Raw genomic sequence first — 17828 nt, forward strand, 5'->3', positions numbered from 1 at the left:
GATCTTCCCAACCCAGGGATCAACCCCAGGTCTCCTGCATTGCAGGCAGATTCTTTACTGTCTGAGCCACCGTGGAAGCCCAGGGAAGTCATCTTATCAATAATTGCTCTTCCTCTCCTCTCAACTTCCTTCCTCTCACCATCCATCCAGTGTTCATTAAGTTTCATACTGTGGTGATATTCATGCTGCCCTTCATAATTACCATCAATCCTTCATTGTCTGCTGCTCTTTGCCATGCTTTCTCTACCTCAAGCTATGTTCTATCCTACTCACCTCGCTCACCCAGACCTCACACACATCCTGCCATCGTAATATGCAGAGACATATAGATCTTTCATTTCTTTGCGGGCAGGGCAGGCGCTCACATTTGTTCATCCTTTGTCAGCTCTACGTGTGTCCAAACTTCCGGTCAAAGATCAAATCCATGATAGAAATTGAGGTCGGAGCACAATAAATAATACACAGCACAGAAGTCAGTACTGAATAGCACTTTAGAATGGTTACTGGCTGAGAAAATTTGCACTAAAACTCACTAGCCAAAAATGTTCAGAACAATCTAACTCTTTGGCTTAGAGCATAAGCTAGCACCCAGAGTACAGGGGGACGGGGAACACATGTGCAGATATGCTGTCTATCTTTACTGCTTTTTATGTACATAGTGGAAAATCATTCAGAGAGGGAGGAAGAAATTTATACCAAATGAGTACAGCACAAATATGATATAAAATGGGGTCTGAAAGCCTTCAGAATGGCTTTCATGGTGGCATGTTTCCAAGTCTGTTCTACCTGCACCCTCAGAGATGGATACATACTGAAAATCAGCTCTTGATCTGAAAGAAAACACAATTCAGAAGAATGTTTGTTATATCATATTCTACCAGCATAACTTGGACACTGGGGCTGCAAAGAGTCGGACACGACTGAGCAACTGAACTGAACTGAGCCCAAATATTAAAGGAAGGTAACCAGTTCAGAGGGGCTTCCATGGTGGTGCAGTGTTAAAGGATCTGCCTGCCAAGGCAGGAGATGCAGGTTCGATCCCTGGGTGGGGAGGATCCGTGGAAGAGGAAATGGCAACCCACTCCAGTATCCTTGCCTGGAGAATCCCATGGACAGAGGAGCCTGGTGGGCTACAGTCCATGGAGTCACAAAGAATCAGACACGACTGAGTCACTGAACAACCACCACCAATTCAGAGAGCCATATACATATACTGGCTATGTGACCTTGAACCTGTTAGTGCTCTGGACCTCCCATTTTTTCATCTGCAAAATAAGGATACTTATAGTAACTGTCTCAACTTCCAGAACTGTTGCTATGATCAAATGCATTTGTCAGTCTTCCAAAAAGCATCTAACAGTAGCATGTATCACATAACTGTAAATAAATAAAAACAAGGAATTAAATGTTATCCAACATAGTTGTAGGTAACACGACAAAGGTCCATATGAATATCAAAAATTTTATTTTTGATCAGTCTGTACAATTCTAATTTTTCAGAATTTATTGACAACGTTGTGGTTTCTCTTTCTATTTATGGCACATGGCCATCAATATTTCATTGTGATCAGTTCCTGGACGTGGAAGGTCTGCGTCATAAAGATGCACATGGTTGAGGCTCCTGGAGCACATCAACAATTTGCTCACTTGTGCCTGAAAATACACATTTTTCATGCTAGTAATGAAAACCTTTTTTGGCCAGTTTCTTTGTAAGACTTCTGTTCTTCTTGGCTTTCATTTGGATTATTAGTAAAACAATAATATTTTCCTCTCCATTGGTCACTTCATTTCCTTTCTAGGAATTGCTCATTTTGAGAGATGTTTGTCTTATTTCCATGGTCCACAAGAGATTCATTACAATAATGAATGCCTTGCCCACTCGCAACTTCCCACATATTCTCTTTGCCTTTCTTAATGGCCTTTTAACACCCAGAAACAGTTGGGTGGGGGTGTGAGTGTGTGCATGTGTGTATATGTGTGTGTTCATATTTGTGAGATGCACACCCATGTAGTACTTAAGGTATTTCCATCTATCATTTTTTTCACTACAGCTTCTCTTTGTGTACTCATCATGATCTTCCACCCAGAACCACGTAAATAAGCACCCACATTTCTTTTGGGAGATAATTTTCCAATTTCACTTTTTAATATTTGAATGTCAAATCCCTGTGGAGCTTATGTTGACTATGTGAGTCAGGGATGGGACATTACTAACTTCCAAACAGTCTTGGCTTCATTTAATTCTTACATTTTACAGAAGCCACCCAAACAGTGCACTGCATCATGATTTTATTTCTCTTATGATTTCATAGTGCAACTAAGGGTGCTGAAAGAAGTGCAGTTAGCCAAGTGGGCAGCAGGGAGCCCTCCCAGGCGGTGTCCACATGAAACTCACAGCAAGTTGGCTGCTACACACTGAGTCTATGAACAGAATACCTAGAAAAACAGCTGGCTTTTGTTTTGTGTTTGGGTTTTGGTGGGCTTTTTTTTAGTCTAAAAGGAACTTTTTTCAGATGCAGTTTATGAAGTGTTAGTCATACAGTCATGTCAGACTCTTTGCAACCCCAAGGACTATAGTCTGCCAGGCTCTTCTGTCCATGGAATTTTCACTTTATGACTAGGATTAATAAAAATCATCATCACCTTCAAATCCAAATAGAGAAGAACTAGATGCTATTCCATAATAGTCTGGAAGAAAAGGCTTGAAGTGCTTTCTAATATGTTATAGCGGTAATTATAAGATGACCTGTGCCTTTTCCATGAGCCCGCTCTAAGGATATCTAAGGATAAGCTATTGACCATACGGCGCACACATCCACCCATACCCTGTGTATGTGTTTGTTGTTGTTTGGTTGCTAAGTTGTACATGACTCTGTGACCCCATGGACTGTAGCCCACCAGGCTCCTCTGTCCATGGGAGTCTCCAGGCAAGAATACTGGAGCGGGCTGCCATTTCCTTCCCCAGGGGTTCTTCCTGACCCACAGATTGAACCCGTGTCTCCGCATTGGCAGGCAGGTTCTTTACTGCTGAACCACCAGGGAAGCCCCTATGCGTGTGTTTCCAAAATGTCCAGACAATTTTTAAAGTTCAAATAACCCGATGCCTTAACAATGCAATTCCAGACGCCTGAATAATTTAAAGTATCTTGGGTCTCATTAACATTTCTCTGATACAGAATAGTTAGGAATGCTGGTTAACTTATGCTGGGCCAAGACACTAGCTAGGTGCAGGATGATCCAGATAGTTCTCTCCACAGATACTCTTAAGGCTAAGATAAAGACAATATCCTATGTAAATAAAGATATCTGAAGTCACACTGGTGTAGTCTGTTTGGGCTTCTCTAACAAAAGACCACAACTTATAAAGACAGTTTATAAACAACAGAATTTTATTTCTCACAGTTCAAGAGGCTGAAAGTCCAAAATAAAGGTGCCAGCATAGTCACATGAGGACCCTTTTTCGTGTTGAAGTCTTCTGATTGTATCCTCAGATGGCAGAAGCTGGTCTGGGTCCTCTTCCGTAATGCACTGATTCCATCTATGAGGATTCCAACCTCATGACTTAAGCACCTATCAAAAGCCCCACCTACTAATACCATCACCTTTGGGAGGTTAGGATTTCAACCTATGAATTTGTAGGGGAGACAAAAACATTCAGGCTATAGCATACACTAGAGTATGCAATCAAAAAAATCTTATCTAAGTTAATAGATTTTAAATTATATTTTCTAAGCTTGTTTCTTAGAGAAGATAAATCTTTTTGGGTCAGTATTGTCAATCTATTTATCCCCTGGAGAAGGAAATGGCAACCCACCCCAGTATTCTTGCCTGGAGAAGCCCATGGACAGAGGAGCCTGACGGGCTACAGTCCATGGGATCGCAAGAGATGGACATGACTTAGCAACTGAACCAAACCATACGTGAAATAGATAACTAATGAGAACCTACTGTATACACAGGGAACTCCCCCCAGTGCTCTGTGGTGACCTAAATGGGGAGGAAATCCAAAGAAAGAGTTGTTGTGTGTATTTGTATAGCTGATTCACTTTGCTGTACAGTAGAAGCTAACACAACGTTGTAAAGCAGCTGTATTCCAATAAAAATTAAAAACCAAACCAACCAAAAAAAAAAAAAGTAACCAGAAATCTACCTGGTTACCTTTTTTGAAGACTACACTGGGTGAGTGAGTGAAGTCGCTCAGTCGTGTCCGACTCTTTGCGACCCCATAGGCTGTAGCCTACCAGGCTCCTCCATCCATGGGATTCTTCAGGCAAGAATACTGGAGTGGGTTGCCATTTCCTTCTCCGGGGGATCTTCCCAACTCAGGGATTGAACCCACGTCTCCCGCATTGCAGGCAGATGCTTTAACCTCTGAGCCACCAGGTGGTCACAATTTTAGTTCATGTGTAATGGTCATTTACTATTTCTCAAGCTGAGCTTCATGCTCACATAAGTAAAATAACTTGAAAGATAGGATAAAGTGTAACCCCCCTCCCCCCACCGCATTCTTCACTATTTGAATTACCACAATCAAGTCATTAGAATTTCTTCAAATGGCAGAATTTGTTCTGGAAAATGTTACTTCTCATTAAAATCCAAACATGCTATTTGATGAAAATAGTAATTTCACACATGTCACTCTACTCTGATTGATGTCTCAACTCCCTAACAGAAAACAAGACCTACTTGGAACTGGTGCTATGTTGCTTCTCATAAGAAGGAATATCTGGAAAAGTCAGGAATTTTTGAGGGGAGTTCTTGAAACATGCCATGGAAGGAAGCTCTGGACAAGCAGAAGAACTGGTAACTGAGAAAAAAAAGAAAAAGAAGGCCAGAGTGATACTTCCTAATTAAGCTAGGCCATACACACATTCATGCTAAATCCACCAGTGACTCCCAGAGTCACTTCCTTAGAGTTGGGGGCTGTGGCTTACAAGTATTTTTAATACATACAGCCCCTTACAAGTTTGCAAACACAATGTGCCTCTGACACATTTTAAGTTGCCTTTAAAACTTTACAACATGAGTTTAAATCAGTTTATTTTCTGTTATTTGGAAGGAGAAAATTAGATTGAGCAAGGTAAAATATGAAAATGTATTCTAATGGAATACATATTTCATGTTTTGGTAAAAAATAAGCTTGAGCACCTTATTATATAACATTATAATTTATTAAAATGGGTTTCAATGACTTTATTAAATAACATCCATGGAATTTGAGAAAAATTAATGTAAATATTTTATCAGTGGATTTTAATCTAATGTGGTCTTGCAAATGCAGTAACTCCAGAAAATATTCCAGTTATTTATTTTTTTAAATTAATACCATAATCTATACTGCTCTGGTTTTTCTGAATTCTGAACATTCTGCAGTAGGATAAACTTTTCTCTTAATAGATGTAAGAGGAAGGACAGAAGGCCAGGTAGGTTTAAGATACTTTAATTCATCAATACTGGAGACATCTTTAAAGCCAGCATTTCTTTTTTTTTTTCCCATTTATTTTTATTAGTTGGAGGCTAATTACTTTACAATATTGTAGTGGGTTTTGCCATACATTGACATGAATCAGCCATGGGTTTACATGTGTTCCCCATCCTGAATGCTTCTCCCACCTCCCTCCCCATCCCATCATTCTGGGTCATCCCAGTGCACCAGCCCTGAGCACTTGTCTCATGCATCCAACCTGGGCTGGTGATCTGTTTCACACTGGATAATATACATGTTTCGATGCTATTCCCTCGAAACATCCCACCCTCACCTTCTCCCACAGAGTCCAAGTCTGTTCTGTACATCTGTGTCTCTTTTTCTGTTTTGCATATAGGGTTATCATTACCATCTTTCTAAATTCCATATATATGCGTTAGTATACTGTATTGGTGTATTTCTTTCTGGCTTACTTCACTCTGTATAATGGGCTCCAGTTTCATCCATCTCATTAGAACTGATTCAAATGAATTCTTTTTAATGCCTGAGTAATATTCCATGGTGTATATGTACCACAGCTTCCTCATCCATTCATCTGCTGATGGGCATCTAGGTTGCTTCCATGTCCTGGCTATTATAAACAGTGCTGCGATGAACATTGGGGTGCACGTGTCTCTTTCAGATCTGGTTTCCTCAGTGTGTATGCCCAGAAGTGGGATTGCTGGGTCATATGGCAGTTCTAGTTCCAGTTTTTTAAGAAATCTCCACACTGTTCTCCATAGTGGCTGTACTAGTTTGCATTCCCACCAACAGTGTAAGAGGGTTCCCTTTTCTCCACACCCTCTCCAGCATTTATTGCTTGTAGACTTTTGGATAGCAGCCATTCTGACTGGTGTGTAATGGTACCTCATTGAGGTTTTGATTTGCATTTCTCTGATAATGAGTGATGTTGAGCATCTTTTCATGTGTTTGTTAGCCTCTGTATGTCTTCTTTGGAGAAATGTCTGTTTAGTTCTTTGGCCCATTTTTTGATTGGGTCATTTATTTTTCTGGAATTGAGCTGCAGGAGTTGTTTGTATATTTTTGAGATTAATCCTTTGTCTGTTGCTTCGTTTGCTATTATTTTCTCCCATTCTGAAGACTGTCTTTTCACCTTGCTTACAGTTTCCTTTGTTGTGCAAAAACTTTTAAGTTTCATTAGGTCCCATTTGTTTATTTTTGCTTTTATTTCCAATATTCTGGGAGATGGGTCATAGAGGATCCTGCTGTGATTTATGTTGGAGAGTGTTTTGCCTATGTTCTCTTCTAGGAGTTTGATAGCTTCTGGTCTTACATTTAGATCTTTAATCCATTTTGAGTTTACTTTTGTGTATGGTGTTAGGAAGTGTTCTAGTTTCATTCTTTTACAAGTGGTTGACCAGTTTTCCCAGCACCACTTGTTAAAGAGGTTGTCTTTTTTCCATTGTATATCCTTGCCTCCTTTGTCGAAGATAAGGTGTCCATAGGTTCGTGGATTTATCTCTGGGCTTTCTATTCTGTTCCATTGATCTATATTTCTGTCTTTGTGTCAGTACCATACTGTCTTGATGACTGTGGCTTTGTAGTAGAGCCCGAAGTCAGGCAGATTGATTCCTCCAGTTCCATTCTTCTTTCTCAAGATTGAAAAGCCAGCATTTCAAATTATGACTATTTGATGTCTAGAGAGAATTAATAGCCCAGAGCTAACCACTTGACTTCTTGGAAAAGACCTCAATGCTGGGAAAGATTGAAGGCAAACAGAGAGGAGGGTAGCAGAGGATGAGATGGTTGGAGAGCATCACCGATTCAACGGACATGAACCTCAGCAAACGGAGGCCTGGGGTTCTGCAGCCCAAGGGGTTACAAGGAGTCATACACAACTGGAAAGAGTGTGATGTTTGCCTTTCTTTTCTGAAGTGGGGAAGGTGTAATAGAAATACAGATCTGTTCTCAGGAAGGGCCACCTTGGGGAAAAGTGGGTATGGAAATTGAGGATCTATAAATTAACACCCTTAGAACTCTCTATGTATAAGTGCTCTGGAAAATGTTTTCCTCACATGCCCAGGATTTATGTATCTCACTTTTAAGACTCTGGGGTGGGGGTGAATTTTGAAAAATCTACAAGCAAACGAAGAGCTCAGAACAACAGCATAAGCTACAGGGCTAAATTTATAAGTGTAGTCAAAAGTCAGTTCCTGAGGACTGACCGTGAAGGAGTTCCTCAAATGAAATTAAGATTTGGAAATGCCATATTTTCAAGAAAAGAAGGATGGCAGACTGGTGGGAAGGATGGATGGGATTTTTTTCCTCTTCATCCAGCACCTGTCCATTCTTCGGTCATTCTTCCCCTGGAGGTCCACCCTCACCCTATGAGGGGCACTTTTGGAGTTAATACTCCTTCAGTGCAGGGAGAAAGCACATGACCCAAGTCTTGCCAAGCACACATTTACATGCACAGATATATCACCCAATAAGAGCCATTAAGTCACAGTGGCATTTTTACTGAATCTATAGGAGGAAGGTCGTGCTTTTCACCTCTATGAGCATGTGGATTCAGAACCACTGTCAAACCTCCTGAAACCACGAACCAACCAGTTTTTTACACACCTGGAACTAACACAATATTGTGCATCAACTATACTTTTTTAAAAAGTGTTGTGTTCTTCTAAAATTGTCTTTTTTACTGAATTATGGACTTCATTTACATTTTAAAAAAGAAAAAAAAACCACTGATTTTCTCATTGACAATAAGCAGTAAGGAAGTCTCAAAATTTCTAAGTGGGAAAAGAAAAAAATTTTTGATATTTGGGAGAGACAGCCATAGAGTCTAAGGAAACACAAATGAGAAATCTATTATCATATTTTCTTTCACAGATTAATTAAAATGTATTTTATTAAGACCACTGTATCTTAGCTATCGACATATTCTGTCTACTGATGAGGGTCTCCAATCAAGGAACAGAAGCCTCTAGGAAACAGCCTCAGACAAAAAAAAAAACAGATGATTGAGGTGTGAGAGGTCTGAAAGATCATTTGACCCAATCCTCTAATTTTACAGTTCACAATACAGAAGGCAAAAAAGGTTAAGCAACTTACTCAAGGTCATACAACTAATTATTGGCAGAGTTAGGAGCCAATAGGTCTCTATTTTATTCTTCTTTATTCTAGCTACTGATGAGATCTGTGACATAAACCAAATACTGAATTTCTTTGTACTTCAGCTGCCTTCATTGTAAGATGGAGGTAAGACCCTTTAGTTCTTCCAGATTTCATAAGCATTTTGTTAGAGTTTGAGTGAGCCATGAGCAACATACTTGAGCTTCAGTGAAAAGCAAATTATTCATTACCTACCATTTTGTCTGTTAGGATTCTCTGATGATAAGCAACAGAAAACACACAGTTTACCTGCTTTAAGCAAAAAGGGAGTTGACTAGAATGATGTAAGGGGCCTCAGAGATTTAAAGGAAGTATTGAGTAACTAGCTTAGCATAGATGAGAACGAGGGTGTAAATGTGGAAACAGTCCCCCCAGTCTTACCTAGCCATTCCTAGAAGATTGAGTCTCCTCCAGTAGTTCCTTCAACAGGGAATCTCTACTGAGGATCCAAAACTGTGGACAAGAGATTCAGTCAGCTCAGATAAGATGACACATTTTTCCCCTTGCTCCAACAGAGCAGTGAGAGGGGTCTATCACAAGGAGCTTTCATAGCCCTCTCAGCTTCCTTAGCAAGAGGAGAGGGCCCCTCAATTACTGCCCTCCCAAGATGACACACAGGGAAGAAGAGTAAGTCTCCCACAGGAAACAGAGATGCTATTAAGAAGAGAAAGTCATGTACCGATTAACCAAAAATTAACTAATGCCTACTATGACAACACCACCACCAACACTATGACCAACACATTTATGTTGACTGCTGAACTTTGCATTTGATGATATAGCCCTGGAAATAAAAACTGTATATTTAGACCATGTGTCCTTGATGTGAAGGGGCAATATGGTATTGTGCTGATGGCCAGTGCAGAGTGCTTGTCAAATCAATCAAGATTGCAATCTAAGAAAGCCAGAGTCACTGAATAAACTTTTAAATGGTCAACCCACTGATGATGCAAATACAACCTGCTTTCATGATTCTCTTATACAGGTACCAATGTTAGCTAGAATTTAAGCAGAAAAGGAAAATGTTTCATCTGAATTTAGATCCAGACAGCCAGCTCAGCACTGGTTGCTCAAGAAGCCGAAACAGTCCCGTCTCCTGTCAACATAAGAGGACAGACTATATACACATCTCAAAGTACTCCTAGACCGGGAAGATAGAGACTAGGCAATGAAGTCTTCACATCAGGTTTAGAGAGCCCATTTCTCTAGGATTACAACAGCCATCATTTTATCAGGGAGACTGAGGCTCTCAGGCAAAATCTTGCCCATCCCTGGCTTAAATGTCTTGACCTTCTGGGCAAAAAATATTCTTTTCAATATTAATGACACTGCTAATACATTTTTCTTAAAAATTTTTATGCACAAATTTGAAAATCCTAAACTAAGTAATAGTTAAAGAGGGGAGAGGGGCAAAGGTATATTTATCTTTGAATGTCACATAAGTTTTCCTCCACTATTCGTCCCCAACTCATTTCCAAATTCCACTATATTTGAGCCACGGTCCATTTCAACGGCAGCGTGATCTTTTGAAATAAACAAGATCATGTTACTCCTCCCTAAGACATTCTTCACGGGCTCCTTAGAACCTTCAGGTCAGCTTGTACCTTGCCTCCCACCAAGGCATTTAGGGTCCCTCAGGTCAGCTCTCTGCTGGCCTCCCATGCCCCCATCCCCACTGGCCACCGTAACGCACTCTACAATCAACCATGTGCACAACTGCTCCATGTCGCCAACACCTGTCACTGAATCTCCTCTATCCACTACTCCTTTCCTCCTCTCTGTCTCTGCCCCAGTTACCACTTCCCCATCCATATCCCTTCTTTGACTAGCTCCGTTCATTTCTGAATTTTCAGCTCAAGCATCTTCCCTTCCAGAAACTTTTCCTGAGAAAGGAGACCCTATGTATGTGCTCATAATAATGCCCTCAGCATGGCAACCATCATCACAACTCTCATGAGACTGTACCATCTTATGTATTTAGAAATCTAGCTCCTCCATTCAGCTGTGAACTTCTAGAACAATAGGGAGTTTAAAGACATTTAAAGATGTCTTATTTCTCTGTGTACTTCCAATATCTGACACATTATTGGGTACAAACTATGTGATATAATCATGTCTATTGAAGACAACAAGAGCACTAAATTGGAACTACAGAAGCATCATTATTATGCTCACCTTCATCTTCTGCCATGGCTGGAAGTAGGTATTATCATCCTTTCATTATCCCCATGCTGAGAAAAGGATAACTACCTCTTCTCTGCTTAAAGAGAAAATGACAAGGGGGCCTTCTGCTAGCACTGCATACAAAATCAGGCTTGAGTGCGGCTATCCAGTCATCCAGCGGCCTCCTACCTGGAATGGGTGATGACTCTAAGCTTTTCACTTGCTGTGAATGCCTTAGAAGGCTGATTTCACAAGCAGGCAGGGGAAGATTTGAAAAGCACTGGCTTGGATTCTTATAAACTCTATTTGAGAGAGAAACTGGGGTTGCTACACCAGAGAACCTGGCCTGTTCTCCTTGCGACATGATGTGATGGTTTCTAAGTGAGAAGCAAAGCAAAGGCAAGGACTGGCAGTGTCTGGTACCTTCTAGCGGCAGAGAAGCTGAGGTCCATTGGGCGCTAGAGGTCCAATCAGAATGCAGATAAAAGAATACCTGTCCTGTGACACCCGCAAATGAATGAGGACAGGGAATTGATGGGCTGGAAAGGAAGGACAGAACCATATTGTAAAGGCTACTGATATTTAGACCTATGTAATCTTGCATTTACTGACTAGCATTGGTGAGGTTGAAGAAAGACGAAGGTTAGCTGAGTAATCTCGTTTCCAAGCCTTGGCTAGTTTGACCACCAGCATTTATGCTAGGAGCTAGGGATACTGTGATACCACGGTTTACATTTGACACATGAGCCTTTCTCCATTCTAGTCATAAGCAGCTTGTCCAGAGTTTCACACAGCAAGAATATTTGTAAAAGCTGGCATCTTTAGGATTTTTTTCCATCTCGAGCACATTTGAAAAGTTGGCATTTACAATTCCCTCAAGTATCCATCTCTAATGAAAACAACGTTGGAGCCTTAAGCACTTTGGCATTTTCTGGACACACCATAAATATACAGGATGTATTTTATCACAGACCGTGTGTGAGAGTACAGGGACAAAGAAGGAGCAGCAGGGAAAATGGTTTGAGGCAATTCTTTCAACATATTTTCCAAGGCCATTTGAAACGACACCCCCGTCCTTGAACTCCCTGGTGATCATTTTAATAGCAACAAGGACCATTCGCTAACAGGTCTGGACTGCAAGTTGCATTTGACTTTTTTTGTTACTAAGGAGACCATGTTCTAGCCTCTTAAGATGTTTCAAGCTTTCTTAGCTCCATATCCCTAAAACTTCACAAAACTGTTAAGAAATTATGAATAGACTTTAGTTTTTTTTTAAAAAAAGAAAAACATTTGTCTGCCCCAGGTCTTAATTGTAGCACACAAGATCTTAAATCTTCATTGTGGGATTTTTTTTTTTTTTTTCAGTTGCCACATATGGGATCTAGTTCCTTGATCGGGAATCAGACCTAAATTGGCCCCCTGAATTGGGAGCCCAGAGTCAGCCACTGGAACACCAGGGAAGTCTCAAGGCTTTGGTTTGAAACCATTTATTAAACTTCTATTATTTTATTTCTTCCATTTAACCACCTTTGACTGTTGACTTGGTAACAGAAATCCTGTGCTGACACCGTGGTCGGCTAGATGAGGGAAACGCGAATAGTGGCCCAAATGAACACTGCTTCATCACCAGCAGTCATTAGCTCACTGCCACTCACTGTATGATCTGCTCGGGTTATTTCTGAAATCCGGGGACGGGGCAGGGAGGAGTGGTGACAGGAAATATGAAAATAATTTTAGTCTCACCTCTGATCTCCCCCCACACCCACTTTTTTGAAACTTCAAAGCCAGCTGGGCAGGCTGGCGACAGTCCAGGCTACATGGGTGCCCTTTAGGGACAACATTCTAAGAACACTACCCAGCGTTCTTTGGAATTTGCCAGCATCTCTCAGCTGAATACAGTTAGACAGATGATGGAGTTGCTGCTTGGAGGACATCCCTGCATATACCAGAGGAGGCTCAGCCTCTCCGGGATGTATTTGTGGACAGAGTGATGCCTCCGCGGGCACCAGATGGAGGAATGGCGGTGCTGGGGCCTGCTCCAGAGAACCGAGCTGAAAGAAGAGTCCCGGCGCGTGTCGCCATGGAAGCGGCACCTGGACAGAGCGGTACCTGTAAAAGTGAAATGTTTAACGATGAATAATTTTGTTTGAAGCTCTTCTGACTCCACATTTCCACGGAAAATGAAACCACGGGAGGCATGTAAAATCTCTAAAGGGCCTTTATACATAGATTAATGTGGTAATTCTCTCATTACTATGTTCTGAAGAAGAGCTCCTTACGCCAGGCTCTGTGCTTTGCCTTCAGTTATAACATGGCTTTGCATTAAGTGTTTTAATAAAATGTGAAATTAAATGATCATCCCTGGTGATACTCAGCTTTGGGTTGAGGTAAGGAAAAAATGTACTTCTGCAGTACATAAAGCCGAAGAGATGGTTCTGTCCCCAGTGAAGAGATCACTGGTCAAATGATGCAATTTCCCATGGGTCTGCGCCTCTCCGTTAATGGGGAATTTGTTATTACTCTCTCCGGCACCTTTGAGAATCACAAATAATGTAACCCATTGACAGTCATGGAATACATATGCTATCTGAAGCCAACCAATTTAATTTATTCTTTGTTGCACATTTAACCAGGTAGCACTGGGGAGAGCAATTATTAATAGTAATAAATTATGCTGTTTTTAACTCTCTGTGCTTCTCTCTGGTGTAACAGCAATGGTAGAGAAATAACAATAGAAGCCTTCTGAGCAGCATTCATCTATTGACGGGTGGGCACGTTAATAATAAGAGTAAGGGAGATGGGATGTGATTCTTTTGTAGAAAAAATGATGTAACAGCTTTTCATATGACTTATTCTGAAATAATGAAGTGATTCTTCAGGACTCTTGAGGTTTTTACTTTCAAAGCAAGTGGTTTGACCAAACAGCTCGAAGAGTCCCCACTAATGACGTGAGAGAATTCTCACAAGAATTGCAAGAATTAAAAGTTGATTGTTCTCGTTAGGTATTAAAACTCCAATTCTTCCAGAGTAAGGCTGAGTTGACAAACCTAAACGGCAACCACATGTTGACTGCACTAATTCTTTAACAAAGTCACATCGCTTAGCTTCCTGAGGCTTCCACAACAGAAGACCCAGCTACCTAAGTGATGGTTGAGACCTTGGGCTCAGAACCCAGACTTTCTAGTTTTGAATCCTGATTCTGCCACTTATTACCTTGGGCAAGCTTCTTAACCTTCCTCCAGCTTATTGTCTTCATCTGGACATTGATCATGTAAATTTCTTATTCCTGATAGGAAGATTAAATGAGACACTAATGACAAAGCACTTAGAATGAGCTTAGAACATGGTAGATACTCATTAAATGTTAGTTGTTGTCAGATTGGAACTCTAAGTCCCCCACAAACTCATGAAGTCCAGTCCTCCCATCGTTTCTCTCATGACACATCATAACCATGATCTAACTGGACGATGGGGTTATGCTCATAACTAACACATATTTCTAATTAAGGAAGACCTGAAACCTGCCACATTGAACTCATCATTTTTGAAAATGTCTGGAGTCCAATCTATGTAATAAACACTAAATAGATTAAATTTCATCAGCCTTGGGTACATTTTCCACTTTAGCAGAATCAGAAGTGTCTGATCTCTGTAGAGCCTAAGCCAAGATCTAGTGACTGTAGTGAAGTCATTCCCCGTGGCAGATTCTGTGTAAAGGTACTTGATTTCCATCCTGAGATGAGAGTAAAGAAAACAACAATGAAAAATACAATTAATTCTCTGGGGTTGTAAGAGAGTCACTTGTTATATCCCTCTTTCCTTCTTCTAGGTACAAAACTATACACATTTACACAGTGTTCTCAAGAGCTCTTTGTGAAGTAAATAAATAAATACACAACATAGTCCTGTTTGTGCTTCCCTGGCGGCTCAGCTGGTAAAGAATCCGCCTGCAGCGTAGAGACCTGGGTTTGATCCCTGGGTTGGGAAGATTTCCCTGGAGAAGGGAAAGGCTACCCATTCCAGTATTCTGGTCCAGAGAATTTCATAGACTTATGTATAGTCCATGGGGTTGCAAGGAGTTGGACACAACTTAGCGACTTCCACTTTCACTTTCACACTTTCATAGTCCTGTACAAGAGGCAGCACTTACTGGCTATGTTATTTTCATTGTGAGTTTAAAACCAGGGTCAATCCTCTACCATGCATATGTGTGCGCGCACACACACACACACACACACACTTTCTACACATTACACACCAAATACACATACTAACTGATCACTGGGCAAAGGAATTGGAATCTGTTGATCATGAAACCCAATGAGAATGTAGAAGAAATCATCTAAAACAAGAGACATATTTTACATATTTAAAAATGAATACGTGGCATCTAGGACTGCTATGTTATTGACTCAAGGTCAGAAAATAAATTAGAGCTAGAGCTAGAACTAAAATTCACTCTCTGTCCAGACTTCTCTCACATCTTGCTGCCTCTGTTGGCAACATTACTCTGAACTTGCTTCAATTATTCACATAAATGCTGAGTAAAACCCTGTGAGAATCTGAGAACACACCCGATCTTTATTTCTTGACCCAACTTGCCAGACTAAGGTCAGATTGTTAATCTTGCATTATTTCTTGATTCAAAAATTGACACATAATTTAGTCCTTTCCAGATGGATTAATAGGTTCCTCTTGTGTTAAGAGATATTTACACTCGATTCTTAAAAATACTGAGTAGCATTACAGAAAATAAATCAACAAAAGTTCACATTACTTTTCAAATATCAATCATATGCTGACAAGTCAGTCCCTTTCAAATTACAAATTGCTGAGAACAGTCTAGCTGGTAGTAATTGCCAATGTTTTAAATGCAAGTCTTCTGTGAAACCAGCGCTTCCCCTACAAGAATAGTTTGTTTTCTGCAAGAGGAAATTATTTTTCTGCTTCTAATTTTATGTGTGTTTTATTCAAATTTCATAGACTATAATCACAACATTCCTGATACTCCCTTGCATGGCAAATTTGCTTTCTCACCACTCCCTCCCCGATAATATTTGGACGAATTTTATTTGTTTTTTAAAAGGCAGTAAAAAGAAATCCATGTCTTCATAGGTAATCAAAATCTAGTCATTCATAAATTAACTGGTTGGTTCTGATGGTAACTCTGCCCATTGGAAAAGGCAGTGTTTTGGCTCAAAACCCACTGCTGCCACCTACTGTTACTGGACAGGCACTGCCTCGGCTTTATTTCTCTGTGTCAGAGACACAGTCCTCCATAGAGAGAAAGAGACAGAGGTCTGTTACTTTAGCAACGATCTTAGTAATTAATTATTTAGGAAACTTTTGTCTCTCTCTATTGACTCCTTTATATTTGAATAGTCTGGGTTCCAGACATGCTTCTTTACTATGCTTGGCATTTGAATTCTTTGAAGGCTTTAAATCGATGAATACTAACAATGCAGGAGCTGAAGGCAATCATCCATATTGATGAAGTTCACTATAAATAGATATACGCTGCAATAACCCATGTGTAAAAGCACTGTGTCCTTTTATTCTATTCCTATTGATTCCAAACCCTCAAAGGGCTTGGTTGTCAATAGCTGAGCCAGAGGCATCAGAAGAAGCCCACAGACCACTAAGTCATTTTGCATTACAGGGCAAAGACAAGCTCAGGAAAGAAAGCCACTCCTGTGTTCCAATTGAACTGATCAAACAAAGTACAAGGATTTTCTTGCATGAGAAATTATTTTGTTGAATAGGAACTACCTTTCAAGGGCTCTAAAGGAATGTGATTTAAATAAATTTAAAGATCCATATCCATTTTATAGGGGTGATTATACACCACTCAGTAGTAGCTCTTCGGGGAAGGGCTATTAGAAACGTGAAAGGCTGCGGTTCCACAGTCATGAGCAAGCTGGGGGGTGGCCAGTGTGTGGAATGGATGTCAAGACTGGGAGGATGTTATGATTCCCTCTTTCTCTGCCACGTACAGCAGATGCGAGTCCAGGGGTTTGGAGAGGCTTTCAGGGAGGGGGCCTGGAGCAGAGGAGCGCTCTAAGGAGCACAGGGACCATAAAATCTGTCGTAACATGGGCACAGAACCGAGGGCCTTTGGGTCTTCAGACATGGACTTTTCCATTAACTTGAGTCATAATCTAACTCAGGTCTTTCCTGCTCTTACTAATTTCCACGTGTTTGTAGACCAAACTTGGAGTTTTTTTAGAGCACTTTCACTCTCATTCCACTGGACTGAATTCAGACACATGATTACACACAGACTTCATGTGCTGGGAAATGGTGTCTAGATTTGTGCTCAGGAAGTAAAGGAAATAAATTCTGATGAATATATAGCAGAAATGTTTCCCTTACTGATGCAACTAAATAGATCTCTGGGGCACTCTCTTCTGGAAATATGTATAGAATAAGCTCCTCCTCAGTACTGCTGGGCTCCCCTGGTGGCTCAGACAGTAAAGAATCTATCTACAGTGCAGGAGACCCAGATGCTATCCCTGGGTCAGAAAGATCTCCTGGAGAAGGAAATGGCAACCCACTCTTGCCTGGAGAATCCCATGGACAGACAAGCCTGGCTGGCTACAGTCCATGGGGTTGCAAAGAGTTGAATACAGCTAAGCAATTAACACTTTAACTTCAGTCTCAGTACTGCTAGCTTTGAGATATGTACAAATGAATGGATCCCCAAATCTCAGTGGCTTTACCAACAATAACCACTTATTTCTCATACATATTGCAGTTAAATATGAGAGCTCTGTAAGCAGTCTTCCATGATGAAATATGGGGACGCCGCCCTCCTCAACATTGTGGCACTTCCATCCATGAGAACTTTGAAGCCTTCACTCCAGCCAGAACATGGGGGATCAACAAGTGTGGGGAATCGCACAAGATGTTTGTAGACCAGACCTGGGGTTTTTTAGAGCACTTTCACCCTCATTCCACCGGACAGAATTCAGACACGTGATTACACACAGACTTCATGTGCTGGTAAATGGTATCTAGATTTGTGCTCAGGAAGTATAGGAAATAGATTCTGATGAATATATAGCAA

This window comes from Odocoileus virginianus, chromosome 22, assembly GCF_023699985.2.
Source record: "Odocoileus virginianus isolate 20LAN1187 ecotype Illinois chromosome 22, Ovbor_1.2, whole genome shotgun sequence".
Classification (NCBI taxonomy): domain Eukaryota; kingdom Metazoa; phylum Chordata; class Mammalia; order Artiodactyla; family Cervidae; genus Odocoileus; species Odocoileus virginianus.